Consider the following 16,834-nt stretch of genomic DNA (forward strand, 5'->3'; position numbering starts at 1 on the left):
GCAAGTTTTCTCAAATAATAATAAAAACTTTAAAAAAATCTTTTTTTCAGATAACATCTGTTTAAACTGTATGTGTCCAAGCAGAGGCACAGCTCTTAATGATCACAGGCAGAGACAGTCAAACTAATACCTTGCACAGGCGTGCAAGAGGACACCAACACACGTTGCCGGGGCTGGCCCTGCCTGGGCATTGCACCCCTGCATGCCCATCAGGCCTTGCAGATCGAGGCTTTAATGGGATGTAAGGACTTCTTCAGCTCTTCAAAAGGCTCATGTTGTTTGTTGGCACCAAAAGAGTCCCTTGGGATGCACTGAGGTCCTCCTGTTGCACGATGGCATCTTTAAAAAGGGGGCTGAGAATGTATGTATAGAAGTAATGCTGCTCTTGCCTTGGCTGGTCTTGCCATTTCATGGCTTATTATTTTTTCTTGATATAAAGATATACATATATACATGTTGAACATACATATATATGTATAATTACACACATATTAAGAAAATACACATCAAGTGCGCACAGCCATGGAGCTGCCCTGGCCGAGGAGAAAGGACACCACAGACTTGTACTTGATTCTCCACTCGCGTACACAAGGGTGTAATCGATAGAGCAACACCAGCACAAAATTGATATAAGGCATCTTATTTTTCTAGAGCATTAACTAGACCTATCAGGTACAAATTTCTGTGTGGCACATTATTGATCTTCACACACCAAATAATAATAGTTTCAGGACAAGACAGACAGCTGTACAGCAGTCTGTCATGGTTAAAGTTACCAACCTGAACTGAAGTCCTAGTGAAGAGGACCAGTCTGTACGGGGGGTCTAGAGCAGTACTAAGAAGCCCTGCTAACTCTATTTAGAAAAAAAAAAAAAAAAAATCAAAAGGAAGAAAAAGTTACCCAGCAAACTGAAAGATATGAACTTGATAATTACTTGGAACCAAATTAATATCAGGATGGCTGCCATTATTCTCTGAGGACGACCATTTCATCTATTGTGCAGGTGTACTCTCCAAGAGTGGATCATGCTGATGAAAGACTGAGAGAATTTCAATGACACCTTGAGGGATCTTATGAATAAAATATCAAAAATGGACATCTCCTTTGTATAGGGAGATTTTAATGCAAAAACTGTAACAGGTTTATAAGTTACACCAAGAAAATAAGGAAGGTTTATTCTATCTTTGGCTGAAGATAGACAGATATTGCCAAGTCAAAGTTTTTCATATTCACAAGAGACTCTTCTTTCAAAAGCTCATGTTACCTCTGTGCTGGACTCTTATCTAAGCAGATTAACTACACACTTATAAACCAACAAAACTAAGAAGTGACCCTTTCTCCTCCAAGGCCTGAAAACCATAAAACTTCCACAAGCAGGTTTGGGTGCAGGATCAATCAAATCTCCACTCTTTCACTGGGCACTTTACAGAAACAGGCAACACAGAGGAAAGCACAGCAAAAATGGATTTAATGACATTTAAGGAATAATAGCCTTGTTCTGAAGGAAGGAGTGATCAAGAGGAACAAACTTAGAAAAATCTAAACACAAATGAATATTAAAGACTTTAACCTGGTTGAGAGAGGCCTTTTTGTGCCCTTGATTTCATTAGCATATCGTCTGAAAGTGATGCACACCCCTTTGGAAACGCCTGATGGTTTGGGGCAGTGAGCACCTACAGACACCCCACTGTTTCCATTCAGTAAGGGACAGCAAAAAAAAAAAAGGTGTGCCGGTGGCTGACTGGGGGCAGGACAGAGCAGGCGAAGGAGGATAGGGAGTGGGAGAGAGGCTTGCCCGGGGGAGAGGTGGTGAGGAAGACGACTTCAGGGATATTTTGGGTTGGTGGGGAAAGCGCAGCTGGTCTGGAGAGGCTGGCTCCATAGTCATCAGGGCAGGACAGGAGTGGGGAAGGATGCTAATTGCAGACAGAGGACAACACCATGTGAAGCCACATGGAAGCCAAAACACTCATCAAGAAGAGTGGAGATGTTCACCTGTAAACCTAAAAGAGGTGCAACTCCCACGATACTCATGAAATTATCATGTGCCGCCACTTTCCATAAGGTTTGAAGCTCTGCCATGATAGGTTTGAAGCTCTGTCACTTCGTGGGGTAGCAGTGGGGAGAGAAGATATGAAGAGTTGGGTCAAGAGTAGAGTAATTCCCTCAGGGCATCCCATCCTGGCACTGCCAGTGCTGCCAGAGCAGGATAGGCAACGAGAGGCGGTGCTCAGGGAAGCAACCACGGTGTGGACGGTCACTGCCAGGCCTCTTGGATGCCATCTCAGAAAACACGTGGCAGGTGCCCAGGGTGACGGCAAGGACAGGGAGAGCCACGTAAGGATGTCCCCTGCCGTGCGGGTGCCCCCACAGCCGCTCAGAAAGCGGCTGGGAAAGGGGAAACGCCGCTCCGTCCTTATGGCTTAGCGCTTTTCCTTTTTCTCTTCATGGATAAGATCACCTTTTCTCCAGCCACGTAACTACGTCGCTAAAATCCCCGTCACCGCGCGATGGGCTGTGCCTCCCCCTGCGCACTCCTCTGGCGAGGAGGCTCTCGCAGACATTATGCGGCACGGCAGCACGCTGCTGGGACTGGCAGCGTTGCAAATGTATATGTTTGCCTGCTAATCTGCATCACGGCAGTTTACGTTGTGTAAGCTGTTTAGGTTCAAGGGTGTTTCACTAGCACAGCTTATTGGGGACTGCATTTTCTCCAGGGTACAAGCCAAGCTCTACATCAAAGCCTGATTGAGCAGAAAATATGTGCTAATGTTCACAGCAGTACTCTATTATAGTATAAGTATGCTTGTAAATATTCACTACATGTTATTACGCCATTTGAACCAAGAATATTGCAGGGTTAAAGGTCGGCCCTAATGCTCTCTCAGGAGGCAGCAGTTTTGAATATAACCAAATGGGATAATGGTCAGGAATACCCAGAGGGGGCAATGTAGCACATCGTAAAGAATTGTGCTGCGAGTTTTAAGTTTTCAGGACAACAAAGATGCCAACGAGATGGCTCATAAGCAGTCATTATTAATGGAATGACAAGGGTAATGTTAAGCAGGATGTCTTTACTATAATAAATCTTGTCCCTGCGCCATTAGTAGTCCTTACAACTGCAAATAGCAGTTAGGTTATAACCTAACATGGCAGAATTTTATCCTCTCAATCTCTAATGTATTTTATAATGCTGTTAAAGTCAGGAATAGCAACTGTTTAAGCTCACTTAATCTGTGAGAAGTTTAAACACGAATTTTAAATGCGAAATCTGCTTTGATAGTAGTTTCTCTTAATTAAATAGATGAAGTAGCTCTTTCTAAGCATACACTGGGCTGTACTAGAGGGTCTGGGGAACACTGTTGAATTTAAAACATTAAATATTTTCCTTCAGATGTAACTCTTGCACTCTAAAAAAAAGAGACATTTTTATTTTAATTTTAAAAGCTATTTCTAGATTCATTTATGGAATTTTTCTGTTGTTATAATACTGTGATTTTCCAGTCCTGAAATAAATTATTTTTCACCTTGAAACAAACTCTTTGGGGCAAATACAAGCTTCTCTTCTCTTCTCTTCATAGCAAAGTAAAACAACTCTTTTCATAAAAATGGCATTATTCCAGATTGACATTTTATGATCATTCAGAGTTTGATCCAAGGACAATATATTGCTTTCAAAATCTTTCTTCAAGTCATAGGGAAAGTGGCAATACAATTTTAAAGAATAAATAAATAAATAAATAAATGGAGTGATATTACGGAAGAGCAATTATTCATCTTAATGTATCAAATTTGGATATGTTAAATGGATTCTGAATCTTAGCTAACTGTTTTATAAATATTTAAACAGCTTCACTGCTAGCTATCCATTTCACCTGCTTTGTTTTTCTTCTACTGATCTTCCAGAAATAGCTATGGAAATCACCAGTTCAATCAACTCTGTGTAATACTGTGGCAGACCCATCGTTGCATCATGATAGATTGAACCCAGAGTATTAATCAGGAGTCAGCAGAGTATTAGCTAATATGATCAGGACTATCTCTAACCATTCTGGTGTTCAGCAACCTCCTTGACAGCTTTTCTTTTCTGAAAGTTGCCAGAAAGCCCACTGAACTTCTAAATGAAATTTAAAAATTAGCAAAATGAAGGAATCATGATGGTTCTTGTATATCCTTTCAAAAAATCCCAATATTTAGAGTGTATTTTACTTGGTAAAAAAAAAAAATATATCTGGAAAAACAGATAAAACTAAATTGTCTGGTCCTGCCTTGTTTAGATGGTTATTCTACCAGTCCTTGTTGGCACTGACGCACAACCCACCAGATCCTGTTTCCCAAAGCTGTCCTCTCTGCGGACACCCAAGACCCATACCACCACCTGGCAACGGTGGGATCTTTCTGTGCAAAAGAGCAATTGAATTTGGCTCTCATCCTTCAAAAACCCTGACACCAGCTTTACCACAGATGAATACTCTCAAGAATTCTTAGGGACTGTTTGAGTTTGTAGTATTGGTCTTCTTTTATGTTCTGGTTTATGTTCTATTATTTGAATTTTATTTACAATATTTTTCTTTTAATTTTAGCAATTCTAAATTTGAAATAGATACTACACTCCCCAAAATTAAAGCCAGGAATAGTTCCTTTAATCTTCACACAGGACATGTAAACAGCAAGTCTTACAGCATCTTGTAGATCCATTTTCTCAATGGGAAAAAGACACATTGTAGGTGACTTACCCTGCATTGTGCAATAGTGATAATGGCACCAGACCTCCAGAGTACAAGCCCACTACTTTATTCATTGGGGCACCCTGCCAAATGACACTTTGGGCTGTTGGGAGTGAAATCACCTTTCCTTGCTGCAGTTGGGGTTTGGGGGATCTGTCTGAAGACACGTGCCTAAACCAGGCTGATCTCAGTTGGCCACCTGTGCTTTAAAGATATACCACTCCAGCTCGAATCCCATGAGAAGACTAGATACCTAACGGAGATAATTTGCTTTTCTTTCACATTTTAATGCAGTTGTCTTGTCTTTCCCTTCTATGAATTTTAGCAAACCACATAAGACAGTTATTGAAGAGCAAATAATTTGCACATAAGACAGTTATTGAAGAGCAAATAATTTGCACATAAGACAGTTATTGAAGAGCAAATAATTTGGAAAATAAGTAGTTTTGAACACTCAGGTACTGAATACACCTGCAAATTCTGAAGTCCACTTTGCAGCCCACTGCAAACAAGTGGCCATGGACTCTGGAGTTGGTGCTGGAGAGCTGCAGCTAGCTGGCTGCAATTCTGCACTATCTTCCAGGGCACGACAGTGTGTTATTGCTTTATTTAATACACCGCACCTTCATCTTTGCAAATCCATTCATTCTCAGAGTGGACCTAAAAGAACCTCTTAAATAAACAGAGGGAGATAACTGGGCAGATGTCCGCATGTTACCAGAGGATGGGGACTCACAGAGCCTTCACACAAGCTCAGCTTCAGCTCTGTGAAGGCTGTGCAGAGAGACTCACTCTATTACCTCTCTGGAGTCAGACACACACACAAAAAGAGACTTTCCTCAAAGACAACAACACTTCTGAACACAATTTAAAATTTAAGCCTCAGCTGTTGAGGAAGGTGTAAGAGGCTATTCAGAATATGTAGCTGACACCTGGTTCTGCTCTACCTTAAACAAGCTGCGCATTTCTTCTCTTCCATAGATACACTCCCATCACCTACCTTTAACACAGAACAGTGGAGTATATTCATTGTCATCCTTTGCATACGTGCAGGGCATCACAAAGGCTCACAAAGGCAAGAGGAAAATATTGCCACCATTTTCCCTGAAGTGGAAGTCAAGGCTCAGCCATTCACACGTGTTGTAAACTCAGTACCTGAGAAAAGCCCTGCTGCCACAGCTGTTATTAAATATTTTGGTATGCAAAGGATTTAAGTAACCAAGTGCAATGCATTAAAGCAATCACATGGGTAAAGAACTAACTTAAACTACAGGTTTTGATAGCCCTAATGTCTGAGAAGGTCTCCTTTCCTCAGTGACCACTATGTCAGGGTTGTTTAATGCCTTTCACTGTAAAAGAGCTTTGTTGGGTTCTTTATTTTTAGAAACTAAAAGAGCAGAGACTTTAATGTACCACCTCTTTATTCAACTCTTGGGCACTTCATGGGGCACCTCTTCACCCAGTAACTGGGTAACTGGGATGGCAGACCAGGACCCCAACTGCAGCTGAGTGGGCTGGACCCAGCCGAGCCACAGGAGCTGGTTCAGGCTCAGCTGTGTGAGCTGATGCCCCCCCATCTTCAACCAGGACCCAAACAGGTGAGCCAGTCACCTGGTCATTGTCCCTGTCACCTGGTGCCAAGAGACCTTCCCCAGGTGACAATACACTCTTTCTTTCACTGCAAAAGAAGGCCAAGTCATTATTCTGAAGGCTTTGGGTTCAAACCCTGGCAATATATCAGAAGGGTAATTACAGAATGTAACTTGTTGGGATTTTTTTTTCTTTCTTAAAGAAGGATGCATAGAAATATCATCATTTCAATACCATTCTTGAGTTGCCAAAGTGGTGTCCTTACAAGCAATTTTTATTGCATGGAAATACTATGAAAGCACATCAGAAGTTTGATGAAAGCAGCGAATAAAGAATTCAGCCACCTCAGAAGTGATTTTCAGAAGCCTCCAGTCCTTCCTGGGGTTTATCTCAGCTGTCACCCTGCTCAGCACCTCTCCCCCATTGTTATTGCCCCCGCTCCATGCCACGGAGCCGATGGCATGTGTTGCACGGCAGGAGTGGGCAGACCAGCCACGAGATGCAGGCAGGAGCCAGAGAGGCACCGCAGATCCGCTTTTCCCACCCAAATGCAAAGCAGAGCGCTGAGTGCTCAAGAGGTCTGCTCTCTGGTGAGGTTCAACATTAAGATGTGACAAGCTCCTTATATACAAGAGGATAAATGATATGCAAAGTCCAGACTCTTTGTTCTGACAAGTGTCCAGAGGGAAAATTCTTGAGATAAAGCTGTAGCTTTCTAAGGCACGAGGGTAGGGTGGGCAGAATGAAGATTTTATCAAAGAAGTTGAGCACTGAAACACTAAAAAACACCACATTGCCTTCTCTCTGCACCTTCCCACCCCCGTCAGTATCCTGCCCTTACCTCCCACTTAGACATTTGGCACTACTGAGCATCACTGTAGCCCACTGGGAGGGTTTTCTTTTTTTTAACAGCTAAACATATATAGGAAGAGATCACCACATATGAAGTCTTTTTTTTTCCCTCTGAGGAAAGACTCAAGAGCTGGTATACCTGCCTGGGCCCTGGTCTCACATAGAAAGACCACTCTGTGTTTTTGAATGACCAGTGATGGGGCAGACACCTCTCTGAAATCCCCATGATGAGACACAGAGCTCAGCTGGATGCCTACCTTTCCTCTCTATTTCAAGCAAGACACACAGAGAGAGGGAGAAAATAACAGACAGTTTCAGGAAAATGGCTAAATAGAGACCAGAGACATCCATCTGGGTGTGCAGGCTCAGATAAGCTCTAATGCCCATCCAGAAAAGAAACTGGTGCAGCTTTTTACCCTGCTCTGGTTTAGCACCACATATATCTAGTCTTGCCCCACCAACGTTGTCTGAAGAAGCTTTTCCACATGTGCTGTGAAGGCTGCACGTCCCCACTGCCAAACTCTGGTAGCACTTCTGGGATGCTAAAACATGGCAGTTATCATATTGAAGCAAATTTGGGCATTTTTTAGATTAAACCCAGAGATCTGTAAGACTTCCATTGCATTTGGTATGAAAGATTTTTTGTAGTGGGCAACAGATAAATCCAGACATGAAAGAAACAAACTGTTGATGAAAAGCGCAGCATGGTTCTTATGCAAATACAACGTAAACATTAGAATTCACCCTTAACTATGTTTACCTGAAAACTGTAGAGCTCATCCATTATTAGACATTGTTTTAATGCACACAGTATGCCCCCATAATGTGGCAATAAGTCCCAAAGACTTATGTAAAATATCTCTTTTTTAATCATGTCTAGTTTCATAGACAAAAGTAATCACTAAAAAGCCAGTGGCTACAAAAACTGCAAACAAAATGAACCTTTAAAAGCTAATGACTTAAGGGTGATTTTACAGACATATAAAGTATGTTAGGGGCTTACACTATTTGTCATTAACACATATTTTGAAAGCTTGGCTAATATAATGTGACACAAAATTAGTCAAACACAATTCATGCAATATTGTTTAATTTTACTCCTCATTTAACTTGGTTTTAAGCAAAATCATTATGTCACATGATAACATTCACTTGAACAAGAAATATTTTATAATGGTGTCTGCGTTTAGAAATGAGTTATTATGAGCTACATGCTGAACACATTCTTAACTATGAAAACTATAAAGCTAATAGCTTCATCATATTTTGACAACATCTACATACTTTATGCATTATTTACAAGAAAGATATAAAATGAAACTACTGAATATCTTGCACCATACTTCACAGTCATAGTTAACTGGTTAAAAATATAACACATTTATCTTCTGGTGGCTTTAGATTTGCATAGGAATATTTGCATACCATGTTGCAATGTGCTCTTAATGTAAAATTTAACCTTTGTACTTTCTCTCTGATGTGCAAGGTATACTCATTAAGTTAAAAATAATGGTAAAAATAAGTCTGCTGGTGATATACATTCCATGAATGATTCCCTTGAGCAGTGAGGAAAGGTAAAATGTGGGTGGGAAAATGTTTAATTGAATTAACTCCTCATTTCCTATATTTTTATTTCAAATTTCACTGGCAGAGCAATTTGAGTGGTATTTGTCAGTCGTGTGAACTGCACAAAGTTTTACCTTCAGTGCTGAGGCTCTCAGCGCCCTTTAATTCTATGTGAAAAGATTCATTTCCAGGTGCAGGCAGAGGTCTGAAATCCTGACATCTTTTAATTGCACGGTTGTTCACTGAGCATCAGGACTCAACAAGGAGCGTGTGTCTCGGACTGGCAGTGGAGTTTGCTGTGGCTGAACCTTCAGACAGAGTCCATAGCTTTCAAATTTGCTCCAGTTTTCTACAACTCAAAAGCCCATAATGCCACTTTTTTCCCCCTCCAAACTGGCCTAGTTCTAAATAACTCCTAAAAGAAACAACCCTATTTTTGGCCGCTCCTCATTTGGGTGATGCTTTTAAAGTAAAGACATCATCTCTCTGTATGCAAAGCATATTAATAGTGCAGACCAGAAGAGCATATGATCCACCTGAGCTTTGTTTCATGCTCTGAGAAAATACGGATGAGTCTGCTGAACACTACACAGCAGTTTTGCAGCTTAACAGCTCCCAAGCAATTAACGGTGGCACCTTCTATTTTCCTTTCCAAAAAAATTCATGTGAGTACCTCCCTGCAATGCTACTTCTGTTACCAGCTGCTGGCTCCTTCTCTATTCCAAAAAAAACCCCCTTTGTGTGAAGAAATTCTGCATGACTTGCTTACACGCGGTAATTGGACCATTATTTTCTTCTTTTTTAGGGCAGATCTCGTGTTGGCGTTTCTCTGCACTGACCCACCAACGACCTCCGCCGTTGACCTCAAAGGACTACTTTCTCTTTTGGTAAGAGATAATTCAGTCTCCCTGGTATGCCTCCTGGGCACAGTCAAAATTATGTCTGGTGATTCTGCGGTGTGGACTACTGTCTGCTAAGGACTGAGCTAATACCGCGACGTTCAATTAATTCAGGACCTCGGGATGGCCTTGAACCGCCCTCCCCGACGGGGAAAGGCTCCCGCCACGCGTCCGCCCCGTCCCCGTGGAGCCCTCACCTCTAATAAACACCGCTCTTTAAACACGGGCAGGAGCGTTTGGAGGATATGTAAATGCATTAATTTTTCATAAAGCGAGTTAGTTAGCGCCCGGTACCCGCCGTCAGCTCTGCGGCAAGGGGGGACGCCTGGACACCAGGTAATGATCCTTCGCTGCCACTGCAAGGAGGATTGTACAGCCTCAGAAAGTTTTAAATAAATAGCAATAGGCTAAATTTTCAGCAAAAACCCAGGGCAGGAATTCAGTATTGGACTTTTACTTATTTACTGCCTCATCCGGACCTGCTGGTGATGGTTCTTGTAAAGATCCTCAGCGAGGTAAATAAAAGCACGGAGCCCCAGCAACTGGCTGTTATTACAGCACCGAGTGGAGGTGTACAGAGCGGGAAATAACTCTCCCAGGGATAAATTACATGTGATGAGGGCCAAAAGAATACAGCTCCTATTTCAGGAAGTCTTCCAGGCAAAAGCAGAGATTTGGCAGTTTTAGCGTTCCTTTCAAGACAATACACGTACACCAAAAACATTACTCTTCACAGAGTACCCCAGAGGCCTTTCCAATCATCTGGATGCTCGCAGTTATTCCATTCCCTCAAATTCAACACAGATCTTCTTTATTAATTTTAATTTGTCATCAATAACCTGACAGGCTCTCTTTCGGCAAGAAATACTGTATTAACTGTTTCACTCACTGTGGCAGCTATTAAAAATGTGATAATGATTAGCAGTAATGAGGTCAAATAGAATAATGTGAGTATAAGTTGCTACCAGCGAAATATATAACACAAGAGGATTTATTATGTTCACTTGCTGAAATGTAATTTAAAAACAGGATATTACCACCTGCTATGCTGGCTCATAGGGTTATCCAGATCATTTAAGCATTTCCTGCTAATATGTTTATTTGCTTCTGGCAGATATTACCACTACTGTATTTCAAATAACTACACTTAAAACAAAAAGTTAATTGTTCCTATCTACTTAATATAAATATGATTATGTAAAGCAATGATCAGATGGCTAGCTGGTAAACAAAATTATTTGAGCATCAGTATCATTTAGGAAAAAAATGATGCAATAACACTGAGAGTTGTGGGCAATAAATCAGGTATGAGAAGAACAGATCTCCAGTGAAGAAACTTTTTGTGGGTACTAAGAGATGGGTAAGTGCTGCAAGAGCAGTGCTGCTGACATACGGCTCCTCAAGAAGAGAGAGCTGACAGATTTTAAATATCAGGGCACATTAAGTGAAACATTAAAACTTGATCAATATGAGAAACCAATAGATAATCTCATTACTCACCTGTATTCTCTTAAAAAGATTTCAGATTTTGACGTCCTCATATTACTTTTCAGTTTGTTGATCTAAATAGATTAATCCTTGGGTTTCACTGCAGTGACACTGAGCAATTTGATAGGGACCTGGATGAAACTGCAGGAATGTTTGATCTACAAAAGCTTTTTCAGATTGGGAAGATAAGAGTTTAATACCAGAAAAAAACAAAAACAAACAAAAAAACCCCCAACCTCATTCTCATCTAGTTGAGCTTTAATTTTGAGCAGAGATTATGGAGTCAGGCCAAACTCTCCTTCTGCTTACATTGTTTTAAATCCCCTGAACTAAGCCAGAATTCAACCTTAAACCTGTGCGATGTAAAGCATGATTTAGCCATCAGCACTGAGGCTCTTGCACCCTGGGAGGAAAGGCTGGCAGAACTGGAGTCCTGCTAGAGGAAAGAGATAGCAAGAGGATTACTTTTTTTGGGATATAAGTGATAGCCAAACGATCTGCACAGCTAATTCCTCCACGACTGGGTTGGAAGGACTTGATTTTTGGAAAGTATTAGTCAGCAGTTTTACACTATGCTTTCATCATCTTTCTCGTATTTGGTTTTCAATAGAAATTGTCATATAAATAATAAAATACCAACAAATGAGTAAAAGCAGTGGTATAAAGGATCTGTACAAGAAGAATGGATGTTGCAAGTCAAGGCAAAATACAAGTCACAAATAGACATTTTAGAAACAAAAAATGTTATGCATGTATGCTTATTTATCCTATTTAAACAGTTTTTTTAATCTGTCGTATGTTTTTTTGTGTTATCTTTCATACACTTGTTGAACAAATCCATATATAAAGTGGGATTTCCTGAGATTTACATAACCTTTACTTTTTAAAAAGCTAGCTTCAATGGATAGTGCTTTATTCCTAGCAAAGAGTGAGCAGGCTGGTGTTTGAAGGCAACTATGAACATGAAGCCCTGAGTTGTAATTAATTACAAGGTAAAGACTTCCTCCACCTGCACCTTTCCAAACACCACCAATAGTGCCACTCTTCACCTTCATTAAAAAAAAAAAAAAAAACAAAAAAACAAGACATGTAAAGATTACGAAGAAGGGACACTATATTTTTATATTGATAAAATGACAGCATGTTACATTCAAAAAAGGTGGAATAGGAATATCAGGATGAAGTTCCTCCCACCGCAAAGTACAGGAGTGCTGTCTGCCTCTTTCAGCATCTTCTTTCCAACACCGGCAATGAAAGCATGAGGGTCCCGAGCTTCACTGAGATTGCGGGAAGCCCTAGAAACCATCATTTCTGTTCCTAGAAGGTTTGTGTCCATACAATGACAATGCAAAACTCCCCCAACATGCGATTTCTGCTCTGTAACTAATGCAGAGGGCAAGGCTCAGCCCAGAGACCCTCAGCTGTTGTGCAGAGCTAATTATTGGCTGGAGTAATTGAGCTGCTGGAAGACTTTCCCCATGCAAAGTCAGCGTTAAGAGATTAGCACTAGGCTTGCACCACCTCTTTCCTGAGTTTGGTTTTGCTCTTCTCAGGAAAAGAAAGAGAGAGGGGGGAAATAAAAAAATAAAAATAAAAATAAAAATAAAAAGAGCGAGAGGGAAGGAGATAGATCAGGGCTGTTCAAAAGTCAAGTGATTGATAACGCAGCACAGGGAAGGGCAGAGGGACAAATTAGGCGGCGACTGCTAAGCGCCCCGCGTGCCATATGTTGCGAGCACAATTCCAGGAGCGTTGTTTTCTCATGGCAAAACCAATCACGGGCGCTGTGTCACGGGGAGAAGTCATTAGGGGCCGCCCGATCCCTGTAACCGTACCCAGGTACCCGTCAGCCCTCTGCGGCTGTGCTGCTCGTCTGATGCAACACCGCCGCCGACTTTACATATCAGCTAAATTTGAATTGATGATAGGTACAGTGTTTGTAATCCTACATCAAGCGGCGCTTGTGTCTGGCATTTATTTGTGCTATTGCTTTGGCAGCTTCTTCCAGAGCCTCCTCTCATCTGACATGTCAGGTCTACAATCAAAGAGGAATAGTGAATTCACTTTTACAGTTAGGCAAGCTGAATGCTATTACCCATGTATTTGTCACCAACCTGCAGATCCCAGCCTCTAATCTGCCATCTGGATGGATGCTACAAAGTTAAGAGCCAGGGACATGCATTTCTCAGTAACTACCTGCTGTCAGCTATTATTTTAAGGATCCTGTGATTTTCTTTTATTTTGACTAGAAAAAACAAGGCAGCTGCAGTAATAAAAAGGCATATCAACTAGTCACTTTCTGGCAGATTTGTCACTGGTGTGGATACAGTAGTGGTATTTTTTGTTAGCAAATGTATACAGTGGAATATAATATTGTAAATCTGTAGTGCGCTCTTCACAAAGAAAAAAAAATCCTTTTTAGAACCTTGTATACCAGTCAACAAAATAAAAAATGAAAACGTATTTGTTTTCACCTTATTGTACACATGCATTATATTTTCTTTTACAATATTGTCCATTGTGTGCAACATACTTTGTAAATACTGTGTTTGGTTTTAAAAATTGCTACTGTCCTCCAATTTTAGTGCAGTTCTGATGGCTGCATACTCAGTTACTGCCCAAGTCCCGGGCTGTAAATATTTGCTGAGAAGAATCGGAGGTTTTATGTTTGGAGAATCTGGAGAATAAGATTAACTTTTCAATTAACAATTGAACAATTAACAATTTCCAAATTAATTTATTATAATAATGCTTTGAAAAAACACAGGCAAGAAATGCAATGATGGAAAACTATACCGGACCAAATTAATCCCTTGTGTGATTCTATTTCAGTCAACATAGTTATATCAGGATAAAATTATAATTAATTGTCATTAATATGAGTATGAAGCAACTGATGAGAATAGTATAAGAGTGCAAAAAATGTATAGTCAGTTCAGTTTCTGTGATTGCACACAAGAACAAATTGTTCTACTTTCAAACTGCCACGCATCATTTTAGATGATAAAGCAATTGTTTTGCTTTTGCATTTTCTCTTTTAAAAGTTCTTTGATAAAAATCCTGCTTGTAGCTCTCAGTCTATGGGTGGATTCAATAGTCAGAGAAGTTCTCATATCCTGTCTTTAGGACATAGAAACACAATTCTGGGGGCCCGGGGTGCCCACGGCTGGGGGACATTTCGCACTGCTGCAGAGATGTGTAAGGCTACGACCCATCTCACCAGGAGCTTTGTGCAAGGACCACATACTCCGGTTTTGCAAAGCAAAATGATGTTTTGACCCTAAAAACCAGGAAAATTGCAGCAAATTCACTAGGCCAGCCCCTGAGCAAATGCTTTCACCTGGTTACCACGTCCCTCCACCCATCCCAAATGCAGAAATCCCCCTTGGTGCGTACACGCTGTAGCACCCTGCCTTTGCCATCAGCTCATCCTGGTGCCTGTTCTGGAGGCAATGGAGATCATGATTCCCTCAAACATCCACCTCCCAGGTCCCCAGTGCCCCGTGGTCCGTGGGGCCACCGCAGCCAAGGCCACATTCAGTGAGCAGTGCCACAGCTTTAGGTAAGATGCTTCAGGGGATTGCAGTGAAAAAAGGAAAATTGTAACTCTTTATCTAAAATCTTGTTGAAATATGTAAGGTGCCAACTGACCTATGCACAGACAATCCGTTTAAGCCATGTTTTTCCCCATTCTGAGTTTCCCTGAAATGTTTTTTCATCTGATGAATATTAAATTCCAGAGACACCCGGCAAGGGGAAGATGGGGATGTGGGAGGGGGACTCTCAGGGACCCTCACTCATCATTGCTGTGATCTCCAATGAGCCGGTGGTGGGTTCAGAACCTACTTCTGGGTTGGTTAAGGACAATTTTCACTTCCTGCTGCTCTTTTTTGCTGAAGAGAGGCTTTTTGAAGAGCTTGAGTGGAGGAACTGATTTCTCGCTTACGGCTGATGAGTTCTCACTAATGATCAGAGAGTGTTGCATACTTTGGGATTTGATTTTGGTAAACATGCACAATTTAGATGTTTATTCAAAACATTCAAATCTCATCAGTCTCTGAGATGGTTATGACAGCTACAAAAAAGTGGACAAATTGTTGATGGTTGAGGAGCAATGAGGGTGCACAGCGTTTAATGAATTAAATTTTAATAGTACTTTCAGACGATTCAGAGCCATCCGGTTTAGATCTCAGATAGCATATGGCATTATCTGATGGCTGTTACTCTTGTCCTCTTTGTCTTCTTCCATTTCACTTGCTTTGTCTAGTTTTCAATTAGACGGCAAGCTCTCGAGGGCTGGTACCATATCCTGTGTAATTCTGTGTAACTCCTTGTATCTCTGATGCAAATTAGAACTGAGCCCAAAAGAAACAACTACTGGGAAGAACTGATGCTGTGGTTTTAAAGTTTGAAATAAGAATATTCAAAGACTTTTTTGAGATTCCTTGAACTTACATTTTCATACTATAATCAATGAAAAAAAATTGAAAATATTAAATGTAAATTCTTCTGTAAAAAATTACTATAAAAGCAGCACTGTACCACCCCATGTTCCTGGACTGCAGACCAAATCTGCTCAATTGACAAATTAATGGATTTTTATTTCTAAACATCAGCCCTGGAAAAGCCAAGCTCAGATCCAAAAGCTGACCTGTGCAGCACATGCCACCAGCAGCAGCAAATGAAGATCCTCACTGCAAGGAACGAGCTATCGTTTGCTGTCCTCTTTATATAGATGGGCACCTGTGGGCATAGGCTGAGGTCTACCCAAGATCACAGAATCGATTTGCAGCAGATCCACAAGTAAACCCCAAATTTCTTCATTCCTGGTCCACGATCCTACTTCTGGACCGCGTGGAGTCATACACAAACTGCAACACAAAGTCAAACCCTGGGGAGTTTTAGTTGAAATGATGAAAGGCAGATTCACTAGAAAGCCCAGAGGAAGGATTACCTTCACCGTTTGTTTGTTTATTTATTTCTTCAGGTATTGAAGAACAGGATCTTTAGTACGACATGGCAAATGGCAAACAATTGAAAGAAAATCTTCGAAAGGGTAATGTTGTCTGCAATGCCGATGCTGTGATGAGTGGTACCTGCCAGAATCTAATCTGGGCATCCAATTTTGGGAAGACTTATGCATCTCCAAGTTGTCATAAAACAGATTTTACAGGTAGAAATACAAGTTGCTCCCTGAAGATGCTTTCATTACATTTAGTAAAATCTGTGAAGGTTCCTATCATGTTTTGGATGGACATGAACTGTTTTACTGAGATTTCAGTGCAGACAATTATTTCCTATGTCCATTATAACATTGTCCTTATTCATTAAAGGATGCTTTTAGCGGTTCTTAGAAAACTCTTTCTATCATTGCAGTATCCCCAGCGGCAGATATTGAAACAGCTTCTCCAACCCGCTAAGGCAATGTGATGCTCATAACTGGCACTGATTGGCCTGAGAGTGGCATAGAGAGTCAGCGGCATCTCCCCCGTTGTGCTCGAAACCCCTGCCAGCAGAAAGTGGGCAGAAGCAGAGATATGGCTTCTTGGGCAGGTCCCTCACAAGAAGAGGTGGGCTACAGGCAAGCCAGGAAAATTCAGAGATGGTGACAGTTGGAGCATAGCGAAGCAAGGAGATGGTTGTGAGCAGCAGATCTAATATTCCTAATCCCATCTGCTGTAGCAGCCACTGGGACTGGCCTCTCAGACCAA

The 16,834-nt window shown here is 41.2% G+C and overlaps 1 long non-coding RNA gene across 1 annotated transcript; it reads left to right on the forward strand.

The window, feature by feature from the left end:
• Positions 1-9,274: 9,274 nt before the first annotated feature.
• Positions 9,275-16,455, forward strand: LOC141925684 (uncharacterized). The gene is made up of 3 exons (XR_012623906.1): positions 9,275-9,401; positions 9,542-9,623; positions 16,111-16,455. It is a non-coding gene; the product is annotated as an uncharacterized LOC141925684 (long non-coding RNA).
• The last annotated feature ends 379 nt before the right edge of the window (positions 16,456-16,834 follow it).

This window comes from Strix aluco, chromosome 7, assembly GCF_031877795.1.
Source record: "Strix aluco isolate bStrAlu1 chromosome 7, bStrAlu1.hap1, whole genome shotgun sequence".
NCBI lineage: Eukaryota > Metazoa > Chordata > Aves > Strigiformes > Strigidae > Strix > Strix aluco.